Source organism: Poecilia reticulata, chromosome 3 (genome assembly GCF_904066995.2).
Source record: "Poecilia reticulata chromosome 3, P_reticulata-male-v2, whole genome shotgun sequence".
In the NCBI taxonomy this organism is placed as follows: domain Eukaryota; kingdom Metazoa; phylum Chordata; class Actinopteri; order Cyprinodontiformes; family Poeciliidae; genus Poecilia; species Poecilia reticulata.
Genome location: NC_088832.1, coordinates 3537457 through 3548796, shown reverse-complemented (window position 1 = coordinate 3548796; position 11340 = coordinate 3537457). Strand labels below are relative to the sequence as shown.

The 11340-nt window shown below is 35.9% G+C and overlaps 2 long non-coding RNA genes across 3 annotated transcripts; both read left to right on the top strand.

The window, feature by feature from the left end:
- The first annotated feature begins 4716 nt into the window (after positions 1-4716).
- On the top strand, positions 4717-7032 carry LOC145551044 (uncharacterized). 2 transcript variants are annotated; one of them, XR_014086808.1, is made up of 4 exons: positions 4720-5085; positions 5176-5338; positions 5429-5621; positions 5935-7032. It is a non-coding gene; the product is annotated as an uncharacterized LOC145551044 (long non-coding RNA). The 2 variants fall into 2 exon arrangements; XR_014086807.1 differs by lacking the exon at positions 5935-7032 and having other exon boundaries at positions 4717-5085; positions 5429-5771.
- A 1057-nt stretch (positions 7033-8089) lies between these two features.
- Positions 8090-10864, top strand: LOC145551046 (uncharacterized). Its single transcript, XR_014086812.1, has 3 exons — positions 8090-8551; positions 8625-8672; positions 9470-10864. It is a non-coding gene; the product is annotated as an uncharacterized LOC145551046 (long non-coding RNA).
- The last annotated feature ends 476 nt before the right edge of the window (positions 10865-11340 follow it).

Sequence of the window (11340 nt, the reverse complement as noted above, 5' to 3'; positions counted from 1 at the left end):
AATCTACCGATCAGTTCATGAGGCATAATTGATACTGTAAGCCTTTCTTAGGGTGGCCGCCGTACTTTCTGATTTAATACAAGGTTATGTACGGGATTTCCATGTAATATCTCGTTGTGAAATATCTGACGTTTCATATCTTTTTCTTTGGTATAGAAAGGAAGAACAAACCTATGATATAAACAGAAACTTTCCGTAAGTAGGAAATAAATAAAAATACATACAAACTCTTTAGACTATTTCTGAGTTATTATCGCGGGGTAATCAGTCATCTGACAGTTTTGATTGTGTCTCTGTTGTGGTCGTAGTCTGAATGGTTTAAAGAGTTGCTGTCAGTGCCGTTTCTATGGAGTAAGATTTGTTTCACAATTAAGCAATCCAAAAAAAATTACTGTCAAACAAACATTTTTTAAAAACTTTTTAATCATAAAAATAATTTTTTACAAAACAAAAAAATGTTTAAAGGAGATTTGTTTTATTGAAATCACAAATTTTGCATATGAGAATTTTTTGGTTGAGTTGATGCTCCTGTTTTTTTGGTTGAATTCAACTTTATTTGCTTGCGAATCTCACATGAACATTCTGGGCGGGGCTTAAGGACGAGCAATGTAAGACGTGTTCCGATTGGTTAGCGCTGACTAATATGGAGAGCCATTTCAGCCAAAATTAAATAAATCAATAAATGGGTGAAATAAATACAAAATTAGTTAAATAAATAATTTAGCTTTTTCATTAACCCAATATTTCATTTATTTATTTTTCATATTATTAATTTCACTATTTCCATTTTTTCATGTATCTATTTTTCATTAACCTAATTTTCATTTACCCATTTTTCATCTATTTTTTATTTTACCATTTTTTAATTTAGATTTTTCATTAACCCAATTTTTCATTTCTTTATTTTTCATATGATCAATTTCACTCTTATTTAGCTATTTTTCATTTATCCATTTACCCATTTTTCATTAATTTATTTTTCATTTAACCACTTTTCAATTTCCCTTTTTATTAACCCAAGAGTTTCATTTATTTAATTTTCAGATTATCAATTTCTCAATTTCTCTTTTTCATTTATCTATTTTTCATTAATCTATTTTTCATTTGTCCATTTTTCATTTATCCCTTTATCTATTTACCCATTTTTCATTAATCTATTTTTTATTTTAACCATTTTTTGATTTCCTTTTTCCATTAACCTGATTTTCTATTTCCCAGTTTCATTAATCAATTTCTCATATATCCCTTTTTTATTTACCCATTTTTCTTTTATCCATTTTTCATTCAACATTTGTTTGAAAAAGCTTTACTTTTCCCATTTTCCCATTTTCTTTATACATTTAGTATTTTCTTATTTTCTTATTTATCACATTCTATTTCCCCGCAAAACTTAGAAAAAATAAATGCAAATGAGGAGAGGCATGTCACTTCCCCAATTGGTTGGTTAGCGTCACACCCATACTTTGCTTCAAGAAAGATGGCGACCTACTAACGGGTTATCAATAAGCTGAAGCTCATTAACTTCATTAGAAAATAGTGTTATTACTCCTGACTTTAGTTCTCGTGTGGCCGCTCAGACAGAACGTGTTTTAGTTGGCGGCTCTCATGGACTCAGAGCTTCACCGTCAGGAGTTTTTATAGTTTGAACGAAGCGGCCGCTGAAGTTGGGTTTCGATTGAAGGTTCGGGACACCTTCGTAGCAACCAGCTGTGATCCAACTATAAGGAGCAACTTTACTGTACATCGTAAGTGAACTGCAATATCCAGAGGCAGCTCTATGGAGCATCAAGCTGAAAGAATGAGAGTGGAGAGCCTTGGAGATCTTCGTCGGAGGCCATCTTTCAGACATGCACCGCTGCTGTCCGTCCAGGATCCTCCGGTTGCCCAGACGTTACACGGTAAGCTACTAACGCTGATGTTTGTTTTCCAACTACAGTCATATTTAATCAATAGGGCTCAGTTACGATCGCGGAAAGTTTTGAGTTGATCTCGGCAGTAGGTGACAAACTGAACGTCTCCAGGATGTTGAGACCAGCACGTCCTCTGATCCAATACATCTTATTAAGGATAAAATCAACAAAACGTCTTCAAATTAATGGCCCAACAGGTGATTAAAGACAGTAAAAAGGTAGGAGAGTTTTAGAGTCGATCGCCGTTATTTTACCTTTGTAAACAGACAACCTGAATACAGTGACCTTTAGTGAGGGTACAGAATGGAGAATGAATAAAAGCTGAACTCCTGCTACAATCTTTGCCTCTCTTGGTTACATCCCTGAGGTGTGCCAAGTGTGGCCCACATGCATATAAAGTAAATATGACTATTAATTTATGTATTTCTTTGTGGATGTATAACTTGCCCACCTTAGTTTGCCTGTTTTTGGTCAACATATGTGCCTTAACATTTGGTTACTGTTCCTTAGAGGTGGACAGAGGACCCACAATTTATACTCCAGGAATAACAGTAGCACTTCAACATGTTTTTACTCAAAGTCAAAAGTAGCTGAATAAGAAATTACACAAAAGTAGAGGAAGGAGCATTTGGTAAAAAGTGTATAGCTAAATTAAAAATAGATTAATGAAAAATAGATACATGAAAAAAGGGAAATGGTGAAATTGATAATATGAAAAATAAATGAAATTGGGTTAATGAAAAAGCTAAATTATTTATTTAACTAATTTTATATTTATTTCACTTCTTTTCTTTATTTATTTTACTAATTTTTTATTTATTTCACCCATTTAGTTATTTATTTTATTTTGGCTGAAATGGCTCTCCATAGACTAAAGCGGATGATTCCCTGAGATCTCAGAACTGTGTCCGAACTGCAGGGCTCGGTGACGGGACACAGAATGTGAAGGTAAGTAATCTTCATAAAATTACACCGTTTAGCAGCTGCTAAAGTGTCCATCTGGTTTCAAAGAAGAAATCTTACACAATTTATAATGACAGTCACATATTTTGTCTGCCGCGATCCCAGGTAGTATATTGTGCTAGCTAATGTTAGCACTAGGTATAGTTAATAAACTAGGCTTGTGTAATATTCGCCTGTCTTTATGTTGAATTCGTTAACCAGCGAACCGCTGCTGAGTGGGATTAAGCGTGGAAAATACCAAATGATCTGGAGGAAATATGGGTTAAAAACTGTAATCCTCGGTGTGTGTGTGTGTGTGTGTGTGTGTGTGTGTGTGTGTGTGTGTGTGTGTGTGTGTGTGTGTGTGTGTGTGTGTGTGTGTGTGTGCGTTGGTATACGTGGTTTAGCCTGCCTTTTGACCTGAATACGCACTTACGTTACGCGGACCTAAGGGTCAATGCTGATGTCCTCATAAATCAAGGAGTGTATTTAAAATTTTGAGTATCTAAACAACACTTTTTCTCATAAATCTAAAGTTTTATAGCAACTATGCCAGTTTTTGCATGATGTGGACCATATATTTGTACTTTTCAGTGAATAAACAGCGTGATATCTCACTTTCTTTAATTGTCCTTTTATACCATGTGACCTGAGATTTGTGTATTCCAGTGTATAACACAGCGCTGCCTGATTTCAAGCGGCGGTGTGTATGAATTGTACTTTTACACACATTTTCCATACACTACGCGCGCTTTTAGCCGGTCATCATCTGATTGGCTGAAAAAAACTTGTGGGCGTGTCTGATTACCAAACAGTCCCAGACGCCAGGTTTTTAAAAATTAAATCCCCATTTGAAGCCGCAGCTCTCAATATGGACATGTTGGTGGAATAACTCTGCACAGGTAAGCATAAATTGTAAATTAAAAATACATTTTGCCTAGATAAAGTTATTTGCAAGTAAATAACTGCAAATGTAAGAGATTTTTGAGCAAAATGAATTATTTTAGATTTTAATTTAGGTGACATGAAAGCTAACCAACGTATTTTGGATATTTACATCAAGTAACTTAGATATGTATACTTTTATGACTGAAAAGACCTACCTGAAGCAGTATAGTTTTTATTCCGAGTGTTTTAAAGTAAGAGACTAGCTTGACTAGGAGAGCTAGCTTCGTAGCTAGACGAAACGTGTTTGACAAGTTGACGATGTTTGGAGTAGATGGTATCTGTGTGGTACCATATCCCAAACAGGTACCACTTAGCTTTTAGTGGTAAAAACTGGGTGATAGACTAAGGTTTTCATCACTATATTTAACGATATTGGCAAATTGCTTGCTTTATGTTAGCTAACTGCTTAGTGACATTCTGCTTGTTAAGCTCGTTAAGCTTGATTGCCATCGGTCCTGCTGAAGAGCAAGCAGGAAATTAATAAGAAGTAAACCCACAGGTTTCTGTGAAACTTGTTAATCTTTTAGAAAAGCACTAATTGTTGAATGTTTGAATAAATGGATGCAATAGGGCAGGTGCACCGATGGCTTTAAAGCTGTGTACTGTAATCACTTCGCTGACTTCAGCAACTTAAATACTGAAAGTGTAAACCAGGAGTCCTCAAATTCAGGCAAACATAGTCGTTCTTCAATTTTTAAATGTGTATTTGTACCTTAATTAGCTGAATAACCTCACATGCAGCCAAATTCTCCAGATTTCTGACCTCATTATTTGATTTAGGTGTGTTGAGGCAGAGATGCATTTAAAAGTTGGAGGGGATTGTATCTGGAGGACTGACTAAAAGATGAATAGGGCTTAACAAAATTCATTTGTGTAAAAAAACCACCCTTTTTCCTCAAATTATGGCTCAAGTGTTCTTGTAAGGCTGTACTACTGGATGAACCTCAATATATTGAACACTGATCATTGTATGAACTATTTGTAGATGGTAAAGCACTTTTTTAAATCAGTGATTAAATAAATTATAGTGTTGGTGTTTTATCTGAGGTATGTGTCTTGCATGTATAACATGTTTCCATAGTGATAATTTATTTTTTAGCTTTAAAGCTTGTAGGAATTATAAAGAAGCCTGTAATTCCTTATTTGACTGTTATAACTTTTCATACATGCCAGTAAAACATGCAGAGGCAAAGACACATAAAACCGAAGGAAGATGCCAAATAATATATTGATACCAAAACGGACAAAGTGGGGCTTGACGTCAAGTACATCAATGCCTTTAAAGGTATGGGTATTTTTGAGGGGTGGTTTAATTACAGTCAATCCTTTATACATTGTTTACTCTTTCTACTATTATTTTTGCTTTCTTCATTAGGCCGTGGTATTTTTGCCACAACCTCTTTTCAGAAAGGAGACTTTCTGTGTGAGTATCGAGGTGAACTGATAAGTAAAGAGGAATGTGAGAGGAGACAGAAAATTTACCATGACAACCTTAAAGTTTTCTTGTTTGAATTCTACTTTAATGGAAAACTCTGGTGGTGAGTATGTTTGTATCAGAAGTCTAATTAGAATGGCATATATGTAAATGAATATGTTTATATTTAAAATGCAATGTTATATATTTGCAGTGTTGATGCAGCAAAAGAAGATGGCTCTCTTGGAAGGCTTATAAACGATGACAATATCAGCCCAAATACCAAAATGAAGTATCTGACTGTGCAACAGAAGCCACATTTGTGTTTATTTGCAACTCGAGATATCAATCAGGGAGAAGAGATTACGTACAATTATGGGGACTCAGACTGGCCATGGCGACTCAAGGTACTAAAAAAATCAAAATTTATGAATCTTAAGATTATGTTCATTTAAGAAATGCGCTAATAATGATGATTTAAACCTGAACCTCCTTTGTTTTACCTTTCTTTTCACAAGAATAGATGGCTGACTGTACAAGACTTTGCTGTGCAAATTAACCAGTTGCCCACAAATGTATAATAAATAATTACAGTATGATAGTATTTACGCAGTTTCCAGAATTCGAAATACTTAAGTCAACCATCAGACTATTTTCTCTGCTACATCACAGAAAATCTTCTGTGGGGAAAAAGTAATCATTCTTTCTTCTTTTTCACAGGAGTTGGAGAAAGAAACGTCTCAAAGTCCTGACTGTACTCATTCAACTTCTACAACTGACAACACAGAACAGGTACAGAAGTTGGGCTTTTATTTTGACTTTACCAAACATTTTGGCTGGATTTAAAACTAGTTACCTTTCATGGGTGTTTACAGTCATAGGGCACCATCACTTAATTGAGGATATCTCCGTAAATAAGTCAAAGGGAATATGGTGTTGACTTTTATTTATTTTCTGTTTCAGGTCAGAGCTGAAAGTGACCAGGATCAGATGACAACCAGTGTCCCAAACGAGACAGATTCAGTCCTGGATTCACTCCCCATCAATTCAGAGGTATTTTATGATTAAGGTGTAGCTAAATGATGTCAGTCAGCCAACCTGTTCTACTTAAGTGTGTCTGTGTGTGGACCTGATTGCCATGTGGTTTATAAAGACATTGGTTTGTAAGGACAGTCTCATGTCATGGTTTTCAGTTTGTAAGCTCAGTGTGGTAAGCTCAGTGTGTGTATGTGTGTGTTTCATGGTCAACTGCCCCAATGTGATACAGGAGGACCATATTATATATGGGGACCTGGCGTTATTGAATTGATAAAAACATTTGTTTTGGTTCTTGTGAGGTTGTTAATATTGGTTTGTCCTCTGATATATGTTGACTTGGCATCCCAAAACATATTGGGAGAATAAAGATTTAAATTTCTTAATAGTTAAAGAAAATACATTACATTTTGGTGAAATTTACTTTAATTTAACCACAGAATCAGACTTCAATTTGGTCAGTGCTGCTGAAATTATAACATTTTGAATATTTGTTAAAGTTTGCTATCATTCTACTTGTTTCTTAAGAGTTCGTCTGTCAAGCTTCTTCCAGAATTCAAAACGCTTTGGTCAAACATCAAACTATTGTTTCTACAACATCGCAGAAATTCTTCTGTGGGGAAAAAGTAATCATTCTTTCTTCTTTTTCACAGGAGTTGGAGAAAGAAATGTCTCAAAGTCCTGACTGTACTCATTCAACTTCTACAACTGACAACACAGAACAGGTACAGAATTTGTTTTTTTATTTTGACTTTACCAAACATTTTGGCTGGGTTTAAAACTAGTTACCTTTCATGGGTGTTTGCTGTCATAGGGCACCATCACTTAATTGAGGATATCTCCGTAAATAAGTCAAAGGGAATATGGTGTTGACTTTTATTTATTTTCTATTTCAGGTCAGAGCTGAAAATGACCAGGATCAGATGACAACCAGTGTCCCAAACGAGACAGATTCAGTCCTGGATTCACTCCCCATCAATTCAGAGGTATTTTATGATTAAGGTGTAGCTAAATGATGTCAGACAGCCAACCTGTTCTACTTAAGTGTGTCTGTGTGTGGACCTGAATGCCATGTGGTTTATAAAGACATTGGTTTGTAAGGGCAGTCTCATGTCATGGTTTTCAGTTTGTAAGCTCAGTGTGGTAAGCTCAGTCTTCATAGATATCTTAAGAAATCTGGAGAAAATGCATTTTCTAACTTGAAAGATGAGGTCAGTCCCCAGAATTATGCAGAACTTGCAAAAGTTACTCTTGCACAGGTCATTGTGTTCAATCGAAGACGAGCTGGAGAAGTCTCAAAGATGCATCTCAGAGGTTTCCAGCAGAGGGATGACTCCAAGCTCCATGAAGATGTTGCTGCTGGGCTGTCCAAGGTTGAAAAAAAGCTCTGTAGCTACTTCAGTCGTGTTGAAATAATTGGAAAAAGAGGTCGAAAAGTTGCGGTTCTCCTTTCCCCAGATGTGGTGGATGCTCTGACTCTGCTGGTCAGCAAAAGAGAGCAATGTGGTGTTTGCTCCACAAACATCTTTCTTTTTGCCCGACCAAGATCTCAAAGTCACTACAGGGGCCAAGACTGTTTGCGTGTTTATGGAAGCCAATGTGGGGCGAAGCATCCCGAGTTCCTAAGGTCCACACAACTCAGGAAGCATGTTGCCACATTGTCACAAGTCCTCAACCTCAAAAATAACGAAATTGACCAGGTGGCTGACTTCCTGGGGCATGATATTCGTGTCCACAGGGAATTTTATCGCTTACCTATGCCAACAACACAACTGGCAAAGATTTCTAAGCTCCTTTTGTCCATGGAGAAAGGACACATATCCACCCTTCAAGGGAAATCCCTTGATGACATTGAAATCGAAGGTTATTGCTTAAATTCTTTTTTTTGTGATCTTTTTGCCATTAGTAGAACTTGTCTGACATTACCAATATTTGTAAAACTGATGGATGTAAATAAATTATTATTATTAGAAAATATTACAATAGTGATTCTCTAGGTTAGAACATATTACTAAATACAAAACGCGTTTTAAGCCTAATTTTGGTAGTGCTTAGATATAATTTTATGTATGGCATTCACTTTAGAAAGTATTCTAATAATGACTTTCAGATGAAATAGAACTAAATGAGGATGAAGAAAAGGAGGATTTAAGTGACTCGGATGGTAGCGATTCTGTGGAACCCGAGGAATCTGTGGAACCCGAGGAACCTGTGGAACCCGAGGCACCTGTGGAACCTGAGGAACCTGTGAAACCTGAGGAACTTGTGGAACCTGAGCAAAGCAAGAATATGGATGATTTGTGTATGTTACTTGAATCCAAAGATGCTATTACTTTTTGTCTGCCCATTTTTTTAACTTCTGTTGTATGTCTTAGTGGGAGCAGTGTCATCGACAGCAGAGAAAACTGTCCCTCCTGTTGAAGGCAAGTCAAGTTTCCTATTAACGCTGTGTTTTGATCCCAACTCCTAGCTACATTTAGTTAAAGCATGATTCTATTGAGCTGACCATATTAACTAGTTCATGCTTAAAGGCCATGCAGTCCAGATGACCTGGAACTATATGCCATTTGCTTCAGACATGTGCCAACCTAGTGAAGAGTATTATGACCGGCTCTTTGAGCCATAATAAAAGATAGGGAGACATGGAGTTCAACAATAAATAAGCTCTTTATTGAGCACAAGCAAAGAATAAAGCTAAACTGAAGCAACTTGTTTTGGTCCACATGCCTCCCTTTGGAAGATTCCTTTTGTTTCTGCTTGGACATTTCTTATTGTCTTTCTTCTCCACTCAATTTCCAGTAATTTCACATTTTTGAAGCTTGGTATTCCAAATTTCTGTTCACTTTTTCAGTTAGTCGATTGTAGACAAACTTACAAACATGCTTGCCCAGCAGCCATCTTGATGCAACTGGCCACTAATAAGGCTCTCTATACATGGCTTATAACCCCTCTATGCTCTCTATCCATTAGAATGTGGTTAAGGTTATTACAAATTTGGAGTGCCATTTTCATAGATAGCAATCATGTCACTTATTACTTTTCATTGTCTGGTTTCATTTGGATGTAGTTTGTTCTCACAAACTACAGCCAAACTACTTTCATGATTGGACAATATTTTTTCTAAACTTTGTAGTAAGGTTGTTATCCTGTGTAAAGGTAGCATGTTTTTTATTTTAGATTTTAATAAACTGCTTTTCTCTTTGTTTTTTTTTTTCTTCAGAGACCTCCTCTGGCGCACCCAGAAGACAACCAAAAAAACCATGGTCAAGTGCTGAGGTTTCTGCTGTTATGAGGCATTTTAAAGCTCACATAGGTAAAGGAAAACTTGCCACTAAAAATGAGTGCAATCACTGCAAGTTGGTTGAAGATCCTGTGCTGGCTCAAAGAACAGCACAAAATATTAGGGACTTTGTGAGAAACCGTGGAATAACTGCTAAAAGGCAGACACAAAAGAAAAAGCTCTAGATTTTATGTGAAGTAATCATTTATTCAAAAGGGTTCTGTTTTGTTCATGCTACTAAAACAGATTTTTTTTGTTGCCTATCAAATAATATTATCTGTAAAGTCCCGTGACATAGAGGCTGTTTTCATGTAGTCGTGTTAATAGGCAGAAAAGCTTTTTTTCTAATGGTGAGACATTTTTTTGTTGTCCAGCATAAAGAAATATTGGAAAAAGTGGCAGAATTTTAATTTAACATTGTTTTACTTACTTATTTATATTCAGAATACTTGGTAACACTCTGCACCCTAATTTTACTTTTCTGTATGTTTTGTTGCAGCACTTAAATTTTTTAATTTTCCTTTGGTCATTTCAATTTCAGGCTTACTTTTATTTTTTAAAGAAAAATAATTGAATTATTTGGTCATATTTACCTAATAAAATTATGTTCTGTTAATGCTGTATGCTGTCAGGTTGTGTGTTTATGCTAATCAGCAGGTTTTTAAATATGATGTAGTTGTCCCTTTAAAGTCCTCACATTACTTTGTTTTGTTCTCATAAACCACAATTTGCTGATATCCATATGTGATGGCCAAATCCATGGCCACACTCTGAAGTTGGTAACTCTTTTATGCACAATTTGTTTTTCATTCAAACACAACACTTTAGTTTCAGTAAAATATTTATTAGTTGATTTGGATACATTTGTTCTTTATGTTGGCGCACACATTTAGTTAGCATGTGTATTTATATCAACTTAAGTTTAATTTGTTTGCTTGAGACTGACGTTTTGTTTGTGTTTTGCCGGTACTTACCTGCCTTGGAGTGGCCAGACAAAAGATGGGGGCCAGGGCTCAGCAGGCTTAAATGCTGATTGGACTACACCACTAGTTCCTGCTGGCAGGGGAAATTTGTAGTTTCTTTGTTTAGATAAGTTTTGTATTTAAGTAAATATTAGTATTTAAACTTTAATATTTTTGATTTTCATTTTGAGAATCTTTAGTTTAGCCAAACTTAGCTGTACTGTTATTTGTTTTTGTGTTTGTAATTGTATTCTGTTTAGTTACCCCTATTGTGTCTTAATTGGTCTGATCAGCCAGTATATAAACCCCTGTGTGTCATCTCTTTGTTAGGTCAGTTATGTTTGTTTGTGCAGCCAGTTTGTTTACATTTTTGCCTGAGTTCAGTTTTGTTTCTTTGACCTCTTTTATGAGCTCAGTTCATCTTTTTGTCATTTTATAATCTTTGGGTTAAAATAAAAAACCCCTATTTTTCTAATTAATATCCTGTGACTCCTCCTGTTTTAACTCGGTCCATCACACCATATAACCCACCATGGTGTCAGATTGCTGAAACAAAGGCTGTGTAGCTGCTATCTGAAACCTAAAGCGAGCTAAAATTTTTTCAGATTTTTTGCAGTGTTTTAAGCCATCTCTCGTTGCTCTAGCTACTTGGGAAAGGGTAGTCCATCTAAACCACCACCGGGCCTGTTTGGCGAAAAAGGCAGGCTAAACCACATATACCTGTATAGCTGTGTGTGTGTGTGTGTGTGCGCGCATTAACTAGCATTGAAGCTAAAGTGAGAAAACGGCGGATCTTTGCACCAATGTTATTGTTAATCTGCACCACACGTCAAGTGACTGCAGATGATT